The 24352-nt window shown below is 34.3% G+C and overlaps 1 long non-coding RNA gene across 3 annotated transcripts in view; it reads right to left on the bottom strand.

Annotated features, from left to right (window-relative positions):
• Positions 1-23497, bottom strand: part of LOC111093825 — a 133281-nt gene extending 109784 nt beyond the window's left edge. For 2 of the 3 annotated variants that reach the window (XR_005383935.1, XR_005383933.1), the window contains exons 1-2: positions 23393-23497; positions 21254-21389 (exon numbers count right to left, since the gene is read on the bottom strand). This is a non-coding gene — a long non-coding RNA (uncharacterized LOC111093825). The remainder of the gene's footprint in view (positions 1-21253; positions 21390-23392) is intronic. The other variant, XR_005383934.1, reaches the window with a different exon arrangement.
• Positions 23498-24352: the final 855 nt, after the last annotated feature.

Raw genomic sequence — 24352 nt, 5'->3', positions numbered from 1 at the left:
CTAAAATATTTCTGTTGTAGTTAACAATCAGGATTTTAAACTGCCTGCATTATAAAGTATCACACACAGAAAAGTACACACAAAAAACCTACAGGACAACAAGCTATCAGAGGAAAACTATGGAACAATCATCCAGATCAAGAAATAGACCACAACTAGAGAAGTCCATTTACGTATCTTCACTCCCTTTGGCACTTTCCTCTTCCCCAAAAGTAACCACTAACCTGACATCTGATATTTTAGTTTAAATTTGTCAGTTTCTGATTTTTTTAAAATAAATGGAATGATACAGTATATATTATTTAGTATCTAACTTGTCTACTTAAGATTCATACTTTTTTTAGTAGCCATATTTCGTCCATTTTCATTGCCGCATTGGTTCTGTTGTATGCGAGCAGCTATGAATATGTTCTATGCATGCCTTTCTCTTACTTTATACCCAGGAGTGAAATTGTTGGTATGCAGATCTGCACCACTAGATGATGATAAATTGTTTCTCAAAATGTCTGTCCCACAAGGACCACTTGATAGCTCCTGATACTCTGTATCTTCTCTAATATGTTGTATAAGAGTTTTTAAAATCTTACCTATTCTGGTGGGTTAAAATATGGCAATTTATGAAAATCTATTTAACAATTTTTTCCTTCTCCAAATATCACGAAGATACTCTACTCTCTAACTTTCAGGCCATCCCTCTTGCATGTAATGATTAAGTATCAAAATAGACCTGTGATTGATTTCGGGCTATGGTGTGATACAGGGATCAGGTTTAATTAATTTATTTTTTATCAACTTGATATTCAATTGACTTACAAAAGAGATTACCCTTCCTCTACTACTCTTAGGTAATACCATAAATCAAGAGTCCATGTGTCTGTAGACTTTATTTCACTGATCCTTGTCTCTAACCTTGCCTTAACACTGTAGTTCCTTACTGTAGTGTGATAAGGAGACTTGCTAAAAGTCCTCCAATAATGTTTTAATTCATCAAGAATGTCTTTTCTAATCTTGGCTCATGGCACTTACCTACGAATTTTAGAATCAACTTGTCAATTTTCACAGAAATATCCATTGGAGCTTTCATTCAGGTTGTAGATTATCTATATAAAAATACGTGGGGAATTTGACATCTTTACCATGTACAGTCTTCCAAACTATGAAGAGAGTACATATTTATCTTTCAGTAATACTTCAAGCTATCTGGGTTCCCAACTGGCTTGTTAGTGAGGGTTCTCAACTATCACATCTGGTTTTGACTAATTTCTAAGTATTTGTTATATTTTACATGTTAAAAATTCTTTCTTTTAAAAGATATTTTATTTGGTCATTTGTATTTGGCATATAGATACACACTTTTATCTATTCCAGGTATTTTAAAATTATTTTTATTAATTGTAATTTTACTGACCCTTTGGCTGAATGAAAAGATTTCTAAATATCTAAATATCTATAATATCCTTGTAGTTTGGCTATTCTATATTATTCAAATGATGACTTTGTTAATTTCACAATTTTCATTTCTCTGGCTATATTTTTTTCCAGTGAAATCCATTTTAGGAATGTGATTAAAAATCATAATTTTAAAATTCCTTGTTTCAAACTAAAATACTAATTTGACATGTTAAACATGTATCTATTTGCATTAGTAAAGCTTTGATTTTAAACAAAAAATTTCCATTGTTGTCCACTGTTCCACAGTAGTTTTTGTGATATTTAGAATGGACTCCAGTTTCATATATTTATAAGTTTGTAGTCAAAGTGATATTTCACATAGCACAATGAGTAAAATCTTTATACTTACTATATCCCAAATAGAACAATGCAAATCTTTTTTAAATTTAACTTTAAATAAAAATTTGCATATATTTTAGGTGTACAACATGTTAATTTGATATACATATACACAGAAAATGAGGACTATTGCCATGCTAATCAATATACAGATAGTTCATGTTACCATTTTTATGTATGTGTGATTAGAGCTTCTGAAATTTCCTCTTTTAGCAAGTTTCCACTATTCACTACAGCATTATTAACTATAATCATCATGCTACATTTTAGGTCTCTAGACTTATTCATCTTACATAACCTGCTACTTTGTTTTCTTTGAGACACATCTCATTTCCCGCCCCCCCCCCCACTGTAACTATTACTCTACTCTCTGTTTCCATGTATTCCACATTTTTAGCTTCACCATAATAGTAAGATCATGCAGGTATTTTTTTTTTAATTTTCCTCATAGGGTCCAGCTCATTTCATTTAGTATAATGTCGTCCAAATTTATCAAATTGTTGCAAATGGCAAGACTTCCCTTTTCAAGGCTGGATAATATTCCATTGTTGTATTTTTTTAGGTCTGTCCATTTAGTCTAAATTTTAAATTTATTTATTTACTTGAGATAGAGTGAACGAGTACATGAGTGGAGGGAGGGTGAGAGGCAGAGAGAGAGAGAGAGAGAGAGAGAATCTCAAGCAGAGTCCATGCTCAGCACAATGTCCAACACAGGGCTCAATCTCATGACCCAAGAGATCATGACCTGAATCAAAACAATAGTTGGATGCTTAACCAACTGAGCCATCCTGATGCCCTTATTTTGTTTAAATTTAAAAATTTAGAGCAAAATTATGCATGATATCCTCTTGGTGTGTTAGTGTTTACAGTTTCTGATATACATTCTTTTGAGTGCTATTTCTCTCTCTTTCTGATTCTCCAGAAATTTTACTGAATGTTACCTAGAAGTGATTATCTTTTCTCATTTTGTTTGGCATTCATAAGGTCTCTGTGATTTGTTATATGTTGTGATCAGTTCTGGAAAATTCTTGAGAATTATGTCTTTCAAATATTGTTTCTGCTTCATTTTCTCTATCCCTTTCTGGGACTGCAGTTACATATGTATTTGATCATCTTGCTTTGTCCCGTTTATCTCTTCTGTATTTAACATATTTTATTTCTCTTTGCTTCATTCTGGAAATTTCTTACTAACCTATTTCAAGTTCTTTAATTATTTCCTTAGTATGTCCATTTTATTATTAAACCAATCTATTACATTTCTAACTTTAATGTTTTTTAAGTTCTGGAATATTCATTTAACTATGGACATTTTTTTCTTGCAGGCTTCCAAAATTTTTAATCTTATCAATTATCCCCCAGAATATAATAAAAATGATTGTTTAAACTCAAAAACACCTAAAGGTACTAGGTATCCAGAACTACTTTAATTCAGTTTGAAGTTTGAGATGATTTGAAATTAAGCATCAGTTTGTAGAAGAGCTACACTACACATTGCTCACCCAAGTTTTCCCTCTAGTCTTAAGAGAAATAAGACTGACTGCTTAGAGTCTAAAACACTGAGCTACCTCTTTCAGAGTAAGCCAATGTTCCTCAGGAGAGAGTGGCAACAAACACCAGCCATCTTTAGATATTTACCCTTCAAATCTTGACCTTGTAACTTTTCATGGCTTTGTCAGCTCTACATGTTTTTAAGCAATTTTTTTATTTCATCCAGTTTTTTAAAGCTGTGTTCAACTATGAAAATAGGGTCAAATGACCTAATCTGTTATAACCAAAACTGTAAATTTGAATCATTTTAAAACTCTCTAAACAATAACATCAAGACAAAAGATCTTTATAAACCTTTCTAATTTTCAGATGATACATTTCTAATAAATGGAAAAAAATATTTCTACAGAATGGAAAAAGCATGAATTTTTTGAATAAAATTTTAAAAATTTTCATCAAATAACTCAGAGGCTACTTTAAAGTGATAGCTTTTTCCCTGTTTACAAAGATGCATATTAAAATACAACTAAATATCAATATAAAGTTGTACCTCTTTGCTTTATTAGGTCTTGAGGCCTAAATTGTCAATGTAGCAACAGAACAATAAAAAACCTTGTAGTTTTAAGTAGGCTCCATGGGACTTAAACTCACAACCCTAAGAAGACCTGTGCTAAAATTAAGAGTGGAAGCTTAACTGCCACTCAGGTGCCCCACGAAAATTTTTATGTAAATTGCAGGGGATCCCTGGGTGGCTCAGTGGTTTAGCACCTGCCTTTTGCCCAGGCTGTGATCCTAGAGTCTCGGGATCAAGTCCCACATCAGGCTCCGTGCATGGAGCCTGGTTTTCTCCTTGCCTTTGTCTCTTTCTCTGTGTCTCTCATGAACAAATAAATAAAACCTTAAAAAAAAAAAAGAAAAAAATAATGTAAATTGCATACATTAAAAATATTGCAGTCATGTGCCCAAATGTATCTGTAAACATAACTTCTTTGTAATATCTATAATACACACATTTTAAATATTACATATTTATTAATAATTTTCTAGTCTCTCTGTGTCTGCCTAAAAGCTCTAGTAGTCACTAAAATTCATGAACTAAAAAAGTCTGAGGTTTTCCATATTCAAGTGTCAGAATCATGTGAGAGTATAAGCCTCAATCATTATCCTTTCCAAGGTATCTGGTGTGTCCTTGTTGTCTTTTGAGACAATAACTAAATAGGGATTAACCTTTGCAAAGTATATAGTCCTTTTATGGTTCATAGAAAAATCACCTCTGGTTGTGTTCAATTCCATCTTGGTCACCAACATACTGAGTCAAGCTGTGTTTAGTAATATACTCAGTGGCCCCGGCCTATTGGACAAAGTTCCTATGTTAGGATTTGGTAAAAAGGCCATACTTGGAGAAATGATGCTCAGCGTCTTTCACTTGTGGCTCTAGCCCTTGAAAGGAAAGGTATTGTTTCCTCTTTCTCTTTCAATGTCTAGGTTCTCTTTTTCCTTTTTTTTCTAATCAGTCACTCCATGTTCTCTTCTATATGCAGGTCCACTCTTATCTTAGGCTGCTCTGTAAGCATATGGCTGAATCTTTCATACTTAAATGTAAGCCTTTGTTTCTACTTATCTACAAACATACTGAAGGGAATAACATGGCTTTGGAAGATAATATGAAGAAGGTGAGGAAAAAAACAGAAAACACATATTAATATTTAGAGATATAATCCCATCATGGACCATATCATATTTATGCACCTAAAAATCAAAAAGACAGAAAAATAACCTTAATTTTATGCTTTTCTGTGCCAGACAACATAGAAAAGGTATTCACATTTGTAAGAACCACAGTCTGTTAAGACAGATGTTTATAGATGAGGAAACTAAACTTCAGCGAAATTCATTGATTTGCCAATGTCATGTAGTAAGTAAGAGAAACAGTCATGTTTTAAATCCAGGTCTTGCTGGCTTCTAAGCAACCTCTTTCTTCTATTTCATTCTTATACTTCTGTAGGAGATATAAAAATCCACATGTCTTAATCTTTGCCTTTTCTCATTTTAGATGTTATATATGACTTCCTTCTCACAGACTAAAATAATTCTCTACTGGCCCAAAAAACTGAAGATAAAAATTTTCCACAGGCAATTAGTTAATCTATAAAAAATTCAATAAATATTAGGTATTTAAATTGGGTTACATTAGGACTCTTTTTTCTTATCCTATTCCCTATGATCCAGCTATAAGAAGGCTAAATATGGGTTGGTCCTTCTCCTAATCCACTATGTCCATCATTTCAAATGATTACCTTCACCAGCATACCTAAGTTGCTGTATAGATGTTATTTAAATAGGATTGTTGGACAAGTAAGAAGAGAAAGTCTTGTGTAAAGGAATGAGCTAATAAAGAAGAATACTGATCATATTTACATTAATAAGCATTGATTATTGGCCAGGCAATTTCCAGAAAGCTATATGTGTATTACCTAATTAGTAATGATATAGGTCATTAAATCTTTGCCTTAATTTCAAGAAATAGGTATCATAGTGTTTTCACTTTATAGATGATAATAAAAAATGGAAAAGGCAGAAGAGTAGTTTTCCTGTTGTGACAACTTTAAGTAGTTTAAAATTTTAATTTGGCTACTTTCCAATTTTAATTGTTTGTGCTTTAGATGAGCGCTTCCAAAACCTCAGGGTACACCTGAATCATCTGGGGATCTTATTAAAATGCAGGTTCTGATTACCAGGTGGGATCTGAGATTCTGTATGCAAACACACTCCCCCAGACTGTACTTTGAAAAACAAAGCTTTTTGGATTACTGATTTTTCCATCAAAGTGTCATTCGTAAAGGGCTGACTTTATAACAGTTGAAAATTAACTGAGTATTAACATTTAGTTTATTAAATAAATGTTGATGACCAGATATATTCCTAAATCAAAAGACTGTTTTCACAAAGGCAAATGTTCAATGTAGACAGAAAAATTTAAGAGGACATAACTCCATTTCCCCCTCCCTTGGTATGTTTTATATGTACAAAAAGTACACTGGCATATGTACCCTATCTCAATAAAAATGGTCATTGTTTATAAAACATTTACTATGTGCCTCAGACTATTCTAAGAGCTTTAAGTAAGTATATTATTTTATTCAGTGCTGTAAGTAATATGAACTGCTATTATTATCCGAATTTTATAGAGAGAGGAATAGAAGCAACAACAGTTTAACTGCCCAATGTTGCAAGCACTGACTAATTTCAGGGTTTTCTGATTCAATCTTAATTTTGCATTTCATGTCATCTCTCTGAATTTTGCCTTATACCACTCTCACTGTGTATTCGTGCTCTGTACTTTGCCTCCGATGTGAAGCCTAGAGATCCTGCAGAATTAGTATCCAGGCTTGGAGGTCAAGGTGAGGGTTTTACAGTGTAGATTCAGACAAAGAAAAGAACTAGCATTCTGCAGGAACAGAATCAAAGTCATAGGCTCAGACAGGATTATGTCCTATCTAAGGTGACAGCTAAGAATGCCTTGGCAAAGGTTCAAAGAAGCAAAAATAAAAATAAAAATAAAAGAATGAGTGACAGGAACAGAATATGGCCGAATCCAGAGTGCAGAAAGGTCGAGTACATGAAGTTGGTTATAATAAGAATCAAGACACAAATAATAGAGTATCGGTGGCCCGTGTGAACTGGCTGCTGACTCTGTAATCCAACAGCACACCTGATGATTGATAACAGACTATAAAAGAATAGATAATTATGAACTCTGTACTTCATGACTATGAATCTGGCTTTCTATCCTATCAATATCTCCAGGGACTGGCTTGACGTTCTGGCTTTATACAAATGCTGGTCAATGTTCCCAATCAGACACTGCCCTATGAACTACTGAGTTGGTTCTAGCCTTGTCTTAGCTCTCTACAATCACGAATTTAGTGGCTTTAAATGCTAAACAAATGTATTACTTTACAGTTTTATAGGTCAGAACTCTGGTGGGATCTAGAGTCAGATTCCTTTTTCTTGCTCATTCAGGTTGTTAGCAGAGTTCAGTTCCCTTCAGTTGTAGAATTAAGGTATCAATTGCTTTGCTGTTTGTCAGCTGAGGGTCATTCCAAGCTTCTGGAGATTACCTGCATTCCTTGGCGCATAGCCACTGTCTTTCATCTTCAAAGCCAGTAACAGCAGATAGAATTAGTCTCATGCCTCTTCTTTTCTCCTAGCTCTGTCTCTCTATATACCTGGACCTTGCCAGGAAAAAGTGTTGCTTTTAAGGACTTAATGTGATTAGATTGGGCCCACCTGAGTAATCCAGGCTACCCTCCCCATTCCAAGGTCTGTAATCTTAATCACACCTGCAAAACTCCCTTTTTACTGTACAAGTTCGTGTATTCATAGGTTGCAAGAATTAAGACATGAACATTTTTGGGAGACAATTATTCTAACAGAAGCCTACTATGTAACATTGGCTTATTTTAGTTGGGTTTATTAGTTGCAAAAAGAGAATAAACTAGGTACATTGGAGTAGGAATTCATTAGATGAGATAAACTAGACCTCGGAAGTCCCAGGAGGGCCAGACAACTGAGTTTATAGAGTAAGCCAACAGAAACAATATCCAAACCACACCACCAAACTACTCACAGGTCTGATTCTAACAGAGGCATTTTAAACCATGAACATGAATTCTTACCCTTGGCAATCCTGTCACAGGTGCTTCTCAGACTCAATGTCTTTGCCAAACCCTGCCATACTCACCAGGTATGATTTCCTTAAAAAAAAAAAAAAAAAAAAAAAAAAAAGTCTACTTTTTCCCTGCTGAACTGAAGCATTGTGGAGATATATTTCACTAGGGGCATCTTGGTCAAATGTCTGTCTCTTAGCAGCCAAGAAGGTGGGGAAATTCAATCTTCTAATCTTTGGTGTCAGTTGTGCCAAGTATGGGGGGGAGGGGAACCTGGGCCACAAATATGACCCTACCCTACATACTACAATGATCCTTTTTCTCAGATGAAACCTAAAAGGGATAACATTGATACTTCCAAGGTAAAATGAAAATGTTTATCAAGGCCCAAAAATGCCTAAGGAGAATTCCATCTACACTGTGCTAATAATTAATCATGGTTGTGGTTTGAAAAGATCCCATCATCTAAAGAATCAAAAAAAAATCATAGAATCATAAAAGTTAAGTCACAAATTTTTTTTTTTAATTTTTTTTTTTTTATTTATTTATGATAGGCAAACAGTGAGAGAGAGAGAGGCAGAGACACAGGCAGAGGGAGAAGCAGGCTCCATACACCGGGAGCCTGACGTGGGATTTGATCCTGGGTCTCCAGGATCGCGCCCTGGGCCAAAGGCAGGCGCTAAACCGCTGCGCCACACAGGGATCCCAAGTCACAAATATTTAAGAGCTCCTATAATTCTGAAACAGAGATAATTTTGATGTTTTTTATATTTCTAGGATTTCACATTATTCAGGATGTTTTCCCCCCAGTTGCAGTACTCTAAAGCCTGGATTAAGTGGCACGAACATATTTAGCTTACAAATCACATTAATCCCACTAATATTTTCTACCACATTTGATGTTTATAAATACTATGAGCAATAAAATACTTATCATCATTTTTATTTTACTGCAGAATATGCACATAAGTGTATAAGTTGAGAATACCCAGGTCTGAATTCCCTCTGTAAGTCATTTTCCTCACCTCAAATTGGGAACTCCGTATCTATTTCATAAAATTGTTTTAATAATTAAAAGAGAACATATGTACATAATTTGAGTGCCATTAATTTAATATAAATTCAGAAACAAGAAGGAGTTTCAAAAACATCTAAGATAACTCATTAATGGCAGATCAATTGATCAATTGATGATTCAGGGTTGGAGATGGGCAAGGGCTGAGATTAGCTCACATTTGGTGCAAAATTTTCCCTTCAGACAGGACAGGCATTTTTCACTAGAGTTAGAATACAAACTCTGTGGGAAAAGAAAGTTTCCTTGGAAAATCTCATTTTCCCTCTGAGAATTAAATCAGTTGCCCTAGCCATGAACTATCTGGAATCCTGATATGCCATATAAACTGTAACTTAAAGGCATTTCCATATAAAGCAAACCATGAAATCATCTCACAAGAACAGACCAAGTGACTTGGTCAAGCTACTCAATATAACATAGCTTATTCAATGGTGATGTTTGAATTCACTAAGAAATACATCTGTGAATTTGATGCTTGTAACCTGTCACTTACAAATTCAAAATAGTCCCTAAAGCACTGCGCATGGAGTGAGCAGTTTAGGCCTGAATTCTCTTCCTTTCCAGTTACTAGCTGTGGGCCCATGTCAACCTTCAGTGAAGGTGCAATTTTTTTATTTCGAGATTGCCTTCTGTCTTATCTAGGGGTAGGGGCTATATCATTCACAAAGCATATATCATCTCAGTCTTCACAGAGTGCATCATCCTGAGGATGCAGCTATTCAACAACTCATTACACAATTATTCAATTATAGTTTGAATTAAAGCTACTAAAATTAAATAATACATTCTCTACAACAAATCTATTCCCAGCTGCAAAATCTGGAAAATACGATTTTCCCCAAAGGAAATCATGTCCTAGGCCGCTCATTGTAAAAGGAATAAAGTAGAAACTATAGTTTCAAAGTATATGTAGTATATTAAATTCAGAGGTGGTTTAAGGATGCCAAGTAATGATGAAATAACTTACTTTCCAATATTTTACTAGTGAGTCCTTTTCTTTAATATCACTTTTATTTTGAATGTAGCTTCTTTCAATTTCTCCTAGCTGGGTCAGAATTTATTCCATGCTGCATCACTACGTGACCTAAAACAATAGCTTCATTGAGAATGTGCAGTAAAAACTGCTATCTGATCAGCAGTGATCTATGAGAGCTGGACTCATAGTGTTATTGCTGGTGTTTCAAAGTTGAGTGCATCAATACTGATATATTCCAAAGAGCACAAGCCAATTAAACCTTTGGTGAATTTTATCCTATTTTGTGTGCTATGGATTCCATTCTTTTTCCAATGTCTTAAATCAGGGTCAGCCTAAAGCAAAACCATAGCAAATCTCTTGTCTTTGCTTCTGTCTCACTCCCTATTGAGGGCTGCCCTTTTCTCCTACCCTTCTCCTGCTACCATTCTGTGCCTCAGTGCTACACCCTGAGACCTTGCTCTCAGCTGTTTGATGTGTGATGGTTTGACCCCCATATGCTGAGAGCACACAGCAAGCCATGAAACAGTCTTGGATAAGGGGCAGGACATGACTCCAAGGGTTCATGCTTTCCGGACACCACTGAAGTCTCTGTGTGAGTTGGCCACAGATACTCCCATAAGATCTCCAGCATTGGGGCACCTGGGTGGCTCAGTCAGTTAGGCATCTGCCTTTGGCTCAGGTTATGATCCCAGGGTGGGATCGAACCCTGCTGAGCACAGAGCCTACTTTTCCCTCTCCTTCTCGCTCTCTCTGTCTCTCTTTCTCTCAAACAAATAAATAAAATCTTAATTAAAAAAAAAAAAAAAAAAGATCCCCAGCATTGGTTCTGCTTGCTTGGATTGCATTGTTTTAATTTCTCAATTGTTAATATATATCTCTTTTATCTACCTATCTTTAAGACAGCACTGCAACTTAAGATGCTGGAAGTTAACACTCTTAAATAAATAAGGTTTAGGATGACATCTCAATAGCTAAATTTGGATACTTTTGCAAAAGTAAATATGATTACTTATACTCCATTTAGAGTACTTCCACTAACTCAAGTTTTATTTTATGGCCTAGAACATTAATCAGTATACCCCAAATTTGTATTTATTAAAAAATAAGTTATCTGAAAACCTTTTGGGAAATTTTAATCTTTTAACTTTATTATGAGATTTTAGCTAAGTCCCTGAGTAAGAATGCCTGCTTCTTTCAAATTAAGCTGCTATTGTAAAAATCTAATCATTCATGTCATCACTTGTACTGATTCAACACATTAAAACTATAGTTCTCTGGCACTGACACCAAGAATCATATGCTCCTCTTTAACACCACAGCGTCTCCTTTTGAAGCTGTTACAATATTACTGGAAATGATTTAGCTTCTCTATGTGATACATTTTCATTAAAAATATCTCATTTGGAATAAATCATAGGGATTCAGCTGATGTCTGCAAAAGACAATAATGCACACAGCCAATGAGCATTAATATTATTTTTAATGCAGGGTGTTTTACTTTGCTGACAAAAACTTCCATTTATATTAAAGAAAAAGTGCATTATTATTTAGTGTCATAAATATTTTGCATAATTGAAGATGTTAAACACACCTTTATTTTAAAGGAATAAAACACTTGGCACTTGTGATTTTCTTAAGCATTCAAAATGGAATGCTTTTTCAAAATGGAAAACTGATTTAAGATTCAGCAAGCTACAAGAGAACAGGGTTAGCTTTATAAGGACATGTGAGAAAAAGTATTTTTTTTCACAACCTGGGATTACACAGAACTATTACACATACTTATTTAATTGCTGCAGATATTAGAGAAAAACAGTTAAAAGAGTTTTCTGTCACAGTAATCATTAATGATGAAATCTTCATCTGCTTAGCAATGGGAGTCTGTCCAATTAGTTTCTATGTCTCTCAAGTTCTGCATAAATATGATAAAATTTGCTTGTTTCCATCGTGATTTTTCTGAGGCTCTCTTTCCTGGGCGAATCTCCAGATTGGCAAACTCAAGCAGATTTTAAAATATCCTTTCCATATATCACCCACACTTGTCCTGCTTGCGGATGGATTGACGTCTAAGCTCAGAGGGTTGTAACTAAGCTGCTTTTCTCGGCAGAAAAGTTCATTTTGCTTCAGCTGTTGCAGATACATCCCTTACCTCCTACTAATTCAGTGTTTTCCAATTGTTCCAGTTGGCCTCCAACTGCTCAGGCTCACTTTTCAAGGGTCAGTGAAGAATGCCTCTTTTTCAGAGGGCAGGTCCAAAATCATTCTTCTCTCTTGACACATTACATAACTTGTCTACATGGATAAGGTATGATAATGTATTTTATTTGTCATTTCAGCTAAGACAGGGAACAATTGGTTGGTTGAGTTAAGGTGGTTTTTTTTTTTAGAAATTCAGACACTTAATTTCTTATTAAATCCTTGTAATAAAGCGTGAATAATTTTAAAAGATAAGTAAATTTTAAAATTTACTCAAAGACCTCTCTCTCTCCAGTCCTTGCACTTTAGTTCTTTTCTAAGAGCAAAGGTTTTTAGAAGAGCATAGAGCAGGAAAAGAGAATTTCCAAATAGAAATTAAACATTGGTTTTCAAATCCAACGATATCTGTCCCGTATAAAAAGCAACCTAATGTATTTCCTTTGGGCCTAATTTTGACGATTAACACACCACTAATGAGGCCCATGTCATAGAATCATAGAAGTTCAAATAGACCTAGAGGAAGGGATCCCTGGGTGGCGCAGCGGTTTGGCGCCTGCCTTTGGCCCAGGGCGCGATCCTGGAGACCCGGGATCGAATCCCACATCGGGCATCCCGGTGCATGGAGCCTGCTTATCCCTCTGCCTATGTCTCTGCCTCTCTCTCTCTCTCTATCATAAATAAGTGAAAATTGAAAAAAAAAAAGACTAGACCTAGAGGAAATCTTCAAATTTTTCTAGGTCAAAACCCCAACTTACCCACTTTAAAGGACAGGGAAATGATTCTCATCAAGTAAAGTGACTTGGCTAAAGCTAAATGGCTACTTACAAAGAAGAAATTAAACCCTAGGCCCCTGACTTCTTTGCTACTGCACTTTCTTCCAAGAATGATTATTATAACCTATACAATCCCTCATACTGAAAATCAACCCCATGAATATGTCCTTTAACAGTAGATCAATACCATCATCTTCATATTTATTTATTTATTTATTTACTTATTTTTAAATAAATTTTTATTTATTTATGATAGTCACACAGGGAGAGAGAGAGAGAGGCAGAGACACAGGGAGAGGGAGAAGCAGGCTCCATGCACCGGGAGCCCAACGTGGGATTTGATCCCAGGTCTCCAGGATCACGCCCTGGGCCAAAGGCAGGCGCCAAACCACTGCGCCACCCAGGGATCCCCATCATTTTAATATTTAAATATCAAACTGCCTTCCTCAAAAATTGATCAAGCATCACACTGAAACATGATTTTCTAAGTGATCACTAAATCACATCTAATAACCATCCACTGTTCTATGTTCATGGACAAAACAAGAAAAGCAGTGAAACAGTATTTGTACAGTCATAAGTCTCTGACAAATGTGCATGAAAATGGCTTAAACGTGTATTTACCTGTTTTAAATAGTAAGTAGTTAGGTGTTCAAAGTATATTTACTCTACAGAAGAATATAATGGTTGAAAAGACAATTATGGAAGCCAGAGTGAGTGGGGTCAGATTTCAGTTTCCTCCTATGTGAGATGGGGTAATAAAAATACCTACCTTGTGGGATTGTCTGGGGGTTAAACATATGTTTAATATGCCAATGTTAATAAAACATAAGTTAACATGCCTATGCTGTTGACATTGCTGTCATCGCCTTCATTATGATTATTTTCTTCAAAGATTTGTGATAATAAATTATTTTAAAAATCATGGCTATATTTTGTTCATAATAGTCTGTTCTCTATAAAGAATACATTCCTTTTCATAAAACATTTACTAGAAAATTGCATCTGAGGCGTTTTCTGAATTGAATTTAGATCCATGAGCAATAAGATTTCAACATTAAAAATGTATTGTATATAAATGACTTTATACTGAGTTCCAACTAAAACTAATTGCAGATTAAGGTGTTAAAAATGTAAAGTTAAAAAGTTATCTCATATATATCCTCTATTCTTCAGTCGATTTCATATTCTCTTCCTCAGTTTACTTGTATGGAGAAATAGTGTATTAGAGAAGATGACCCCTAAAAAACCTCTAGTCTTAAAGCTCTATGATTATAATTTTTTATTCTCTCATTTTCAAAGGGAGCTTTTGTAATCTCAGTACTAAGTAACCAACTACCCCAATTCTGGCTAAGAAGGATTTAGCTTCAAATAATAGGCTGATCATCTTTTAGATTATCTGTGATATTTTTACATCTTTCTGAAAGTTTTGGAGACCTAAGTCTTCAAAAAGAACACTGAAGTAATTTGCCATAAGGAATAGCTCTGTTGAAAGTAAAACATAGGGAACCTGCATAAAAACTAAGTAAATTTAGAATTCTAAAACTTGTTTTAAAATAGAGTATGAACTAAATATGGGTGTAAAATTCATAGGAAACAATGTTTACCATGAGATAAGTTGAAAGTGTCAAGATTTTTTTTTTTTAAGTGCATATACAACAACCTTCACAACAAATGACTAGAATTTATTGGTTGGAAAAGAAATGCTAGATGGAGATGCTACTTGTATGTAGGCAGTTTCCTAGAATATATAAAGGACAGCCTAAATGTAGAATTGTAGTAGATGTTGTTTTCCTACTCAAATCCCTTGAGATTGCTTTTACTACTTCCCAAGGGTGCTTCTACCTAGGCCTCACACTGACTGACATTTTCTGGAGGTTTCACTTAGGTTTAGAATCCATCTCTCACTGTAGTAGCTCGAATTCTATAGAGAAACAGAACCAATAAGGGAAAAAAAGAGAGATAAAGAGAATGATATATATATAGAGAGACACATATAAACTAAGATTTCATAAGGAATTGGCTCAAGCAATTATGGAAGCTGAAAAGTCCCATGATTTGCAGTTTGGCTAGCTGAAGATCCAAGCATATTGATGGTGTAGTTCCAGTCTTAGTCTGAAGTCCTGAGAACCAAGAAAGCCAATGATATAGTTCAGTCTGAGGACTGGCAGGCTTGAGATCCAGGAAGAAATCAAAGTTTCCATTCAAGGTTGAAGGTGGGAAAAAACTGGATGTTCCTACTGGAAGTCATACAGGAGGAGTTCCTCCTTATTCATGGGAAGGTGAGTCTTTTTGTTCTATTTAGGCCTTCAACTAATTGGATGAGGTTCACCCATGATAGGGAGGGCAATCTGATTTACTCTACTGATACTTAAGTAAATCTCACCCACAAAGATCCAGAATAATGTTTGGCCAAATGTCTGGGGGCTTGTGGCTCAGTCAAGTTGACATATACAATAAACCATCACACTTACTTTCCTAAAAATAGCTAGGAGTTAACTGGGGCATCCTACCCTCCCTCTGCCTTGCAAGTCACAGTTGATGATAAGCTGAGGTGTTGGAGATATACAAAAGCCCTGGTTCCTGATCCCAAATGATGACAGACCATCTTGACATTTATTTCTTAAAGCTCCTAGGGGATTAGAGAATCTAGACTTTATCTGGAACCACATCTTATATAGTGCCTTCTCCTTTTCTAAACTGCTTCTCTCATTTCCTTACTGATTTCTCCTAAAAACAATTCCTTAATAAATCAAAAACATAAAATTTCCCATTGCAGGTCAGCTTTTAGGGAACCAGACATTAATAACAGCTTTGCAGCCTTTAGGGAAACCTTGAGGGAAAACTGAGAAAGTAGATGGAGTATCTAAACTTTTTTCAACTTCTCACCCAGTATTCACCTCCCAATTTTTGTATTTATAAACCTTAATTATGAATATATATTACAGAAAAACAAATTAATGTTCACGGAAGTATGACAACTATTTATACAAATTAATATCTAGTATTTTTTAATTAATATCTAGTATTTTTTAAATATTTATTTATTTATTTGAGGGGAGGTGGAGAGAGAATGCATGAGGGGAGGGGCAAATGGAGAAAATCTTTCAAGCTGACTGCACACTAAATGGGGAGCACGATGACAAGGGGTTTGATCCCATTACCCATAAGATCATGACCTGAGCTGGAGCCAAGAGTTGGATGCTTAACTTACTGAGCCACCCAGGGGCTCCTAATATCTAATGCTGATAAACTATTTTGTAGTTATACTTCTCTTCTGTTTTATTTATAGATTTTTCTAAAAGTGGAAAACCATTAAAAAGCCCTTAAAATCTAAGATTATGTGAACAAGGATCATATGCAGAATCAAGTTGTGTAGTTGGATCAATAGGGAAAGAAATAAAATCTGACATTCTTTAAATATTACCATTTAAAGAAGAATCTTCTAAGTCTAAATTCAAATGATCTTTATAATCTCCTGTCTTCTGCTATGTCATGTTTATCTCATGCTGCCTCTCATATCCAATGTCATCTACTTTGTTTCCCTTTTTCACTTTGCTGAAGTAACTTTCTTTCCTGATAATGTTTTTAGTTATTTAACATTCCACAACCATGTCCATTCAAAGTGGAAAAGAGCAACACTTTCAAACTCATTTTATGAGGCCAGCATTTCCCTGGTACCAAAGTCAGACAAAGATACCACCAGAAATCCCTCAGCAAAATACTAGCAGACCACATTCAACAGCATATTAAAAGGATCATACAATATAACCAAGTGAGATTTTTCCCTGGGACATAAGGATGGCTCAACATATGAAAGTCAATTAATATGATATATCACATTAATGGAATTGATAAAAATCACATGATCATTTCAAAAGATGCAGACAAAGCATCCGACAAAACTCAGTACCCTTTCATAATAAAAACTCTCAACAAACTACAAATAAATAGAAATTATCCCACCATAGTAAAGGCATATATAAAACCCCCATAGCAAATACATACACAAAAGTAAAAAACTGAAAGCTCTTCCTCTAAGATTGAGATCAAGGCAAGGATGCTTGTTTTCACCACTTCTATCGTTCAGAGTCCTGGAAGTTTAGCCAAAACAAGTAGGCAAGAAATAGAGATAAAAGGCATACAACTCAGAAAGGAAGAAGTAAAATTTCCCTGTTTTCACATCAAATGGTGTTTTATAAAGAAAACCCTAAGGACTACACACACACAAACTGTTAAACACAATAAACAAATTCTGTAAAGTTTCAGGATATAAAGTTAATATACAAAAACTAGTTGCATTTCCATATACTAATAATGAACTATCTGAAAAGGAAATTAAGGAAAATAACTCATTTACAATACTACCAAAAAGAATAAAATACTTAGGAACAAACTTAATGAGGAAGGTGAATGGTTTATATGATAAAAGCTAAAAAACATTGATAAAAGCAATTTAAGAAGATAAAAATGAATGGAAAGACATCATGTATTCATGGGTTGGAACACTTGTCATTAAAATGCTCATACCACCCAAGGCAATCTACAGATTCAGTAAAATTCCTATCAAAATCTTGAAAAGTTTTTACATAAATAGAAAAAAAATACAAAAATGCATATAGAACCACAAAAGACCCTTAATAGCCAAAAACAATCTTGAAAAAGAACAAAGCTAGAGGCATCACACTTACTGGTTTCAAAATATGCAACAAAGCTACAGTAATTAAAATAGCATGGTGCTGGCATAAAGACAGACATATAAACCAACAGAACAAAATAGAGCCCAGAAATAAATACATGTATATGAGGTCAACTGACCTTCGACAAGGGTATGAGGAATATACATGAGGAAAGGATAGTCTCTTCAACAAATGGTGCCATGAGAACTAGATATCCACACACAAAAGAATGAAATTGACCTGTATCTTATGCCATACACCAATATAAATTCAAAGTGGATTAAAGACTTAAACATAAGACCTCAAACTGTAGAACTTTTAGAAGGAAACATAGAGAAAAAGCTTAATGACATGGTTCTCGGCAATTATTTCATCAATATGACACCAAAACCATAGGCAACAAAAGCAAAAATAGATAAGAGAGCAAACATCAAACTAAAAAATTTCTGTGCAGCAAAGGAAATAATCAGCAGAGTGAAAAGGCAACTTATAGAATGGGACAAAATAGTTGCAAACCGTATCAGATAAGAGTTAATATCCAAAATATATAAGGAAATCATACAACTCAACAGCAAAAAACCCCAACATCTTACTTTAAAGTGGGCTAGAGACTTGAAATAGACATTTCTCCAAAGATGATATACAAATGGCCTACAGGTATGTGAAAAGATAACATCATTAATCATCATAGAAATGTAAATTCAAATAAAAACCACAATGATTTTCCCCATGTTAGGATGGCTGTTATAAAAAACACATATACAAGTGCAGGTAGGATGTGGAGGAATTGGAACCCCTGTGCACTGTTGGTAGGAGTGAACAATGTTGCAGTTGCTATGAAAAACAGTGTAGTGATTCTTCAAAAATTAAAAATAGAACATCATACCATCCAGCAATTCCACTTCTGGGTATTTATCCAAAAGGAATGAAATCAGTATCCAGAAGAGCTATCAGCACTCCAATGTTCATTGAAAATAGTCAAAATGTGGAAACAACTTAAATGCCCATCAAAGGATGAATGGATAAAGAAAATGTGGTAGATACATACAATGGAATATTGTTCATCTTTAAAAATGAAAGAAATCTTGCAATATATGAAACATGGATAAACCTGGAGGACATTATGTGAAGTAAAATAAGCCAGTAATAAGAAAAACAGTGTATGATTCCATTCATATTAGATATCTAAAATAGTCAAACTTATAGGAGCAAAGAGTGGAATGGGGGTTGCCAGTAACTGGAGGGAGGCAAATCAATGGACATAAAATTTCAATTATGCAAGGTGAGATCTGCTGTACAGCATTGTCCCTATAGTTAACGATGCTGTATTACACATATAAAAAGTTGCTAAGGGGTACATTTCATGTTGTGTTCTTACTACAATAAAATAAAACTAAAGACAGTGGAAGAACCACATACAGTATCATAGAAACCAGTAAGACTATCAGGTCAGAAGTTTGCTAAACATAAGGTACACTCTAGTCCAGTATATCTCAAAGTGTGACCCACAGTACAGTAAATCCCTCAAGAAGTCTCATAAAAAAGAAACATTTTCTTCAGGTTGAAACAGATTAGGGAAATACTGCTTAGTGTACTTCCATTTTTAGAAAGTCACATTGCACACTGGCATATTAAATATTCTAAGCTGCTTTATATTTAAAATAAAGCAAATCAAAACCAAATGAAAAACAAACAACAAAACTTTAACTTCAACTTTAACCAACCATTACCTACATTGGACCTGGGACATTATTTTCAACTAATACGTATTTACAAAAGGAACAGTTTTGGCTATAAAGTTTTGGGTAATAAGCAAATTGAGTAATAATTTTTAGTTTTATACTAAAGAACTAAAAATGATTAATTAAGGATTATAGTATAACCATTTGTTTTTAGATAAGAAGGCCTACTAATAATTAGGACTAGAATCTCCTTGATTCAAAGAACTAATTTAACAAAACAGTAGACAGGACTTGTTCTCAGGTAGTTTTAACATTAGGTAAGGCAAATTCATAAAGCCAAAAAGTTTTTTTCTTTTAGTACGTACTTGCTTCAAATAATTGGGTATTCCACACAGTATATACTATTTTTAATTTTTTAAAGATTTTATTTATTCTTGAGAGATGCACAGAGAGAGTCAGAGACATAGGTAGAGGCCTAAGCAGGCTCCCTGCAGAGAGCCTGATTCAGGATTTGAACCCAGGACCCTATGATCACAACCTTAGCCAAAGGCAGACCCTCAACCACTGAGCCACCTAGGAACCCCGGTGTACTATTTTCAGACATTAATTTCATGAAATGAAGTAATGGTGTTTCTGGCTTTTAAATAATTATTTAAACACAAAAATTTCTTAAATAACAGTAATTTCTGATGCCTTAAAAAACCCTATTTTATTTTTAAAAAGGCAGAAGACCAATATGCAATCATATTTCCTCAGTTAATTTTGTATTTTCAGAAAACTCACTTGACCTTGGACAATTTAGCACGTACATTTATTAAAAGATAATACTTGCTTTATGCATCTTCAGAATTATTGCTGAATCAAATAAAATACAGAATATATTACTGAAAAGTATTCTAAAATTCAGTATAATGGAAAAAGAGCACATTTAAATTGTGGCTTTCAAGCTAGTGAATGGAAGAAGATAAATCCAATATGGGGTTAATCCCCAAAATATATAAGGAACTTATGTAACTTAACACCAAAAAAAAAAAAAAACCCCAAACAATCTGATTAAAAAATGGGCAGAGGACCTAAACAGACATTTTTCCAAATATATACAGATGGCCAACGCACACATGAAAAGATGCTCAGCATCACTAATCATCAGAGAAATGCAAATCAAAACTATAACTAGATATCACTTCACATCAATCAGAATGGCTAAAATCAGAAACACAAGAAACAAGTATTGGCAAAGATGTGGAGAAAAAGGAACCATATAAACTGTTGGTGGGAATGTAAATTTGTGCAACCACTGCGGAAAACAATATGGAAGTTCCTTGAAAAATTAAAAATAAAAATACCATACATTCTAATAGTTCCACTAGTGGACATTCACCCAAAGAAAATGAAAACACTAATTTGAAAAGATTTATGCACCCCTACATTTATTGTGGCATTATTTACAATATTCAAGATATGGAAGCAACTCAAGTGTCCATGATAGACAAGTGGATAAAGAAGATATAGTATATATTTACATATATTTTGGAATATATATTCTTTCCCTGCTAAGGTTTATATTCCAGTGCAGGAAATATAGAGATCCTATCTTCTTGATAAAGATTTTGAGAAAGAAATAGGAAAATAAAAATATGAAAAAAAGAAAATATGTAGCACATTGCCTGGCATGAAGTTGATGTTCATTAAATGGTAACTAAAAAGCAATTTTTGTATAAATTAGGCATATTTCATTATCAAGAGGAAATTTTACTGCTAATACTGATGTACACGCAAGATGAATAGTTTTATTAGTCATGAATTTAACACTGTATTTATTCAAATGTTATTAAGATTATTGGTGTAAAGCAGGGAGCTATTAGGTGAATTCATCAAAAACCATGTAACATTTTGAAGTTATAAAAAAATAAAGTCTTTTACCAACTGAGAACTTTGTGAATGGCAGCCTTTTTCTCACTATAGGGTTGGTGAATAATGACTGAGCGGAATGCATGGTGAGATCAACCATCCGCAGCAATGCAGGCAACATAACACTGCATCCAGGAACATACCAGTTCTGCAGAGCAAATTATTAAGAAAATGTGTTTCTGGTAGAAATTTTATTTGTATTGTCCAAGACACTGAAAAAGACCACTTTCCAAACATAGGCTGTTTAATTCCAGCTCTCCACAGGTGGAGGGAAAGCCCTGAATTACAGAATTTTCAAATTTCTGTGGTGTTCTGATTTTGTACTGTTCAATTATTCTAATGACTTACTTATTCAGCATTGCCAGGGAATGAAGCAAAATTATTACTGAAATGTAGATACACTTAAGAAAATATTTCACACATGCAGAAAGATAAAGACTATATAATGAAACATTCATGTATCCATGTCCTAGATAGAAAAATGTTAACTTTCTGCCCTATTTTCTTCAGTTAAGTATATATTAGGTTTTGGAAACTATATTCTCATAAAACAAAATAATTCATTCAAGGACATTGAGTCCCACATAAATTAGTCCTACAAATATATATTTTTTTAAATCAAGAAAAAAATATAACATTTGGAAATATCCTTATTTTGTGTAAAAATAATGTAAGCCTTAAAAAAAAGGTAATTTCATGTGATATTTACTTTTGCCTATGAGTCAAAAGGATAATAAAAAAGATATATTCTGCATTTTATATATTTGTATGTGCACATATATTTCTTGCTTATGAAATAATCTCTGATACCAACTACCCAGATTTGGGCTAAATCTTGCAAAAGAGTGCCCTTCATCCAATACCAGCTGCAGGTTCAAGGGTCTCCAGGTCTCTCACTCTTCTGAATAGTTATCTACAGGTTCAAGGGGTTCCACTACCCCCTCAGATTCAATAATTCACTAGATTGATTCACATAAGTCAGGAAAGTGCTACACTATGATTAGAGGTTTATTATAGCAAAAGGACACAAGTCAGAACTAGCTAAAAAGAAGAGATGCATAGGGTAATAATAAGCTTCCATTGTCCTTTCTTCATGGAATGGGGACATGCCACCCTCCTGGCACATCCATGTGTGACCATATACAGATTACTGCCAAGCAGGGAAGCTCACTTGAGCTTTGGTTCCCGGAGTCTTTATTGTGGTTTCATGACATAGGTGTCATTGGCTATATGGTTAAATACAATCTCCAACCACCCTCTGTTACCCAGAGATTGGGTTGATATCCTGTGGCTTAAAACACCCAACCTTATAATTAGTTAAGTGATTGGTCTTTCTGCCTTGGCCACCCCATATTCTGAGTCATCTCAATAGCACAAACTATGTAAGGGTCCCCCACTAGTCTCCTCCTCAGCATAAATTTATCATCAGGGACCACCATGAATAACAAACATACTTCTATCACTAAGGAAATTGCAAAGATTTAGAGACTTTCCTAGGAATTGGGAACACAGGCCAGACAAATTCTTTATTGGATAGGAGTTTATTTTGGACTTTTTTCTCCAATGAGTATACTCTAAAACATATTATTCTTCAATGCTATGTCTATTATTATTATTACTATTATTATTAATTGAGTATTGAGAAAATCAGAAACACTCACCACTACAAAGGTTATTTGTAGTGGAAAACCTCTGACTACATAGTCCATTGCACCAAGTTTATGATTCGAGATGGTAGAAAAGACAATGTGATGTTCAAGTCAGAGGTCATTGGTCTGAGTTCTGGGTCTGCTATTTAGGATGCTCTTAAATTAAATCATAGTGTTTTGGGGTTTCAATTGACTATTGTGAAATAGAAATAATAACAATGCTTGCTCTGTCTGAATAACAAAGTTGGTTGTGAAGTTTATAAGAAATAGCTAATGGATATAAAAATAAAATTGTAAAACTCTTTATAAATGCTTTCTCACTCTTTTTCCTGTCTAACCTGATGAAATTGATAAAGAACAAAGGGATATGTGGATGCCCTATGACCATAGAATCTGATTGGTTCATTTAAATGTACTCAATTTTTTTAAACAAACCTAACTGGAACATATGATGATCTGCATTTTTATAGTTAAAGGAAGTAAAATTAGAAAGATGAAATACCTTTGCTGAGTACACACAAGTGACTGCTAGAGTCTATTCAGGTTATGCTTTTCAAGATGACCTGTCTAAATGGTGGAGTTGAACTACATAATCCCTAAAATCTATTCCAGCTTTAAAATTCTGACTTCTTTTTCCTCACAAAGGAATTACAGACCATGTGGTCAAAACATACTTGAGAGGAGGGCCAAGGTTCTGAGAGGGGTTAGGAAACCTATAAGGCTCTGAAAGCAAATACTGTAATTGTTTTTTAAAGAAAGTAGATAAAGACTGCTTAAGAGGGTTATGTCACCAGTTGATATGGGCTAAGTTAGGCTAGGTTATATTATGGTAACAAAGTACATTAAAATCTCAATGGCTTAATATAACAAAAACTGATTTTTCACTCCTGCTCCATATAGAACAGAAGGGTTTCCACTCCTATATGTAGTAGCCCAATAAAGCTCAATCTTAATTCGAGCTTTCATGGAAAGGGAAAGTGGAAATCATGTACTGGTTTGTAAAGTTTCTATTTTGGCCATTTGTTTAGCTTCAAAGAAACAAGGAAGGACAATTCTTTTGGATATCCAGAAGAAGGAGAGCTGGACATATTTATTAAACAACTGTAATAATTACTATTGTCACTTACTTTCTGTTTTATGATATTTTATAGGTCACAAATCATTCTCTCTTACACATGATTTCATTAATGATGACAATAAGAAGCTATACTGGTAATGGCTCAGAAATAAGCAAACATCCCATATTGTAATTTTAATACCTACTTCCCTTTCTATTTCAGTACTATTCTCCTTGAAGATTAACTAATTTATCTGATCATGTAATTCAGAGTAGGCACTCAATGTCTTGACCTAAGTAAGTTAATGACACAAAAATTAGGACATTAGGTTTAAAAAAAAAAAAAAAGCAGTATTTTGAGGTAGAAACTGGTCATATTCAAATAGGAAACCATTTAATACAGGG

The sequence above is a fragment of the Canis lupus genome, chromosome 34 (assembly GCF_011100685.1).
Source record: "Canis lupus familiaris isolate Mischka breed German Shepherd chromosome 34, alternate assembly UU_Cfam_GSD_1.0, whole genome shotgun sequence".
NCBI classification, from domain to species: Eukaryota; Metazoa; Chordata; class Mammalia; order Carnivora; family Canidae; genus Canis; species Canis lupus.
Note: the sequence above shows the minus strand (reverse complement) of the source record. Positions and strands in the feature narration are given on the sequence as shown.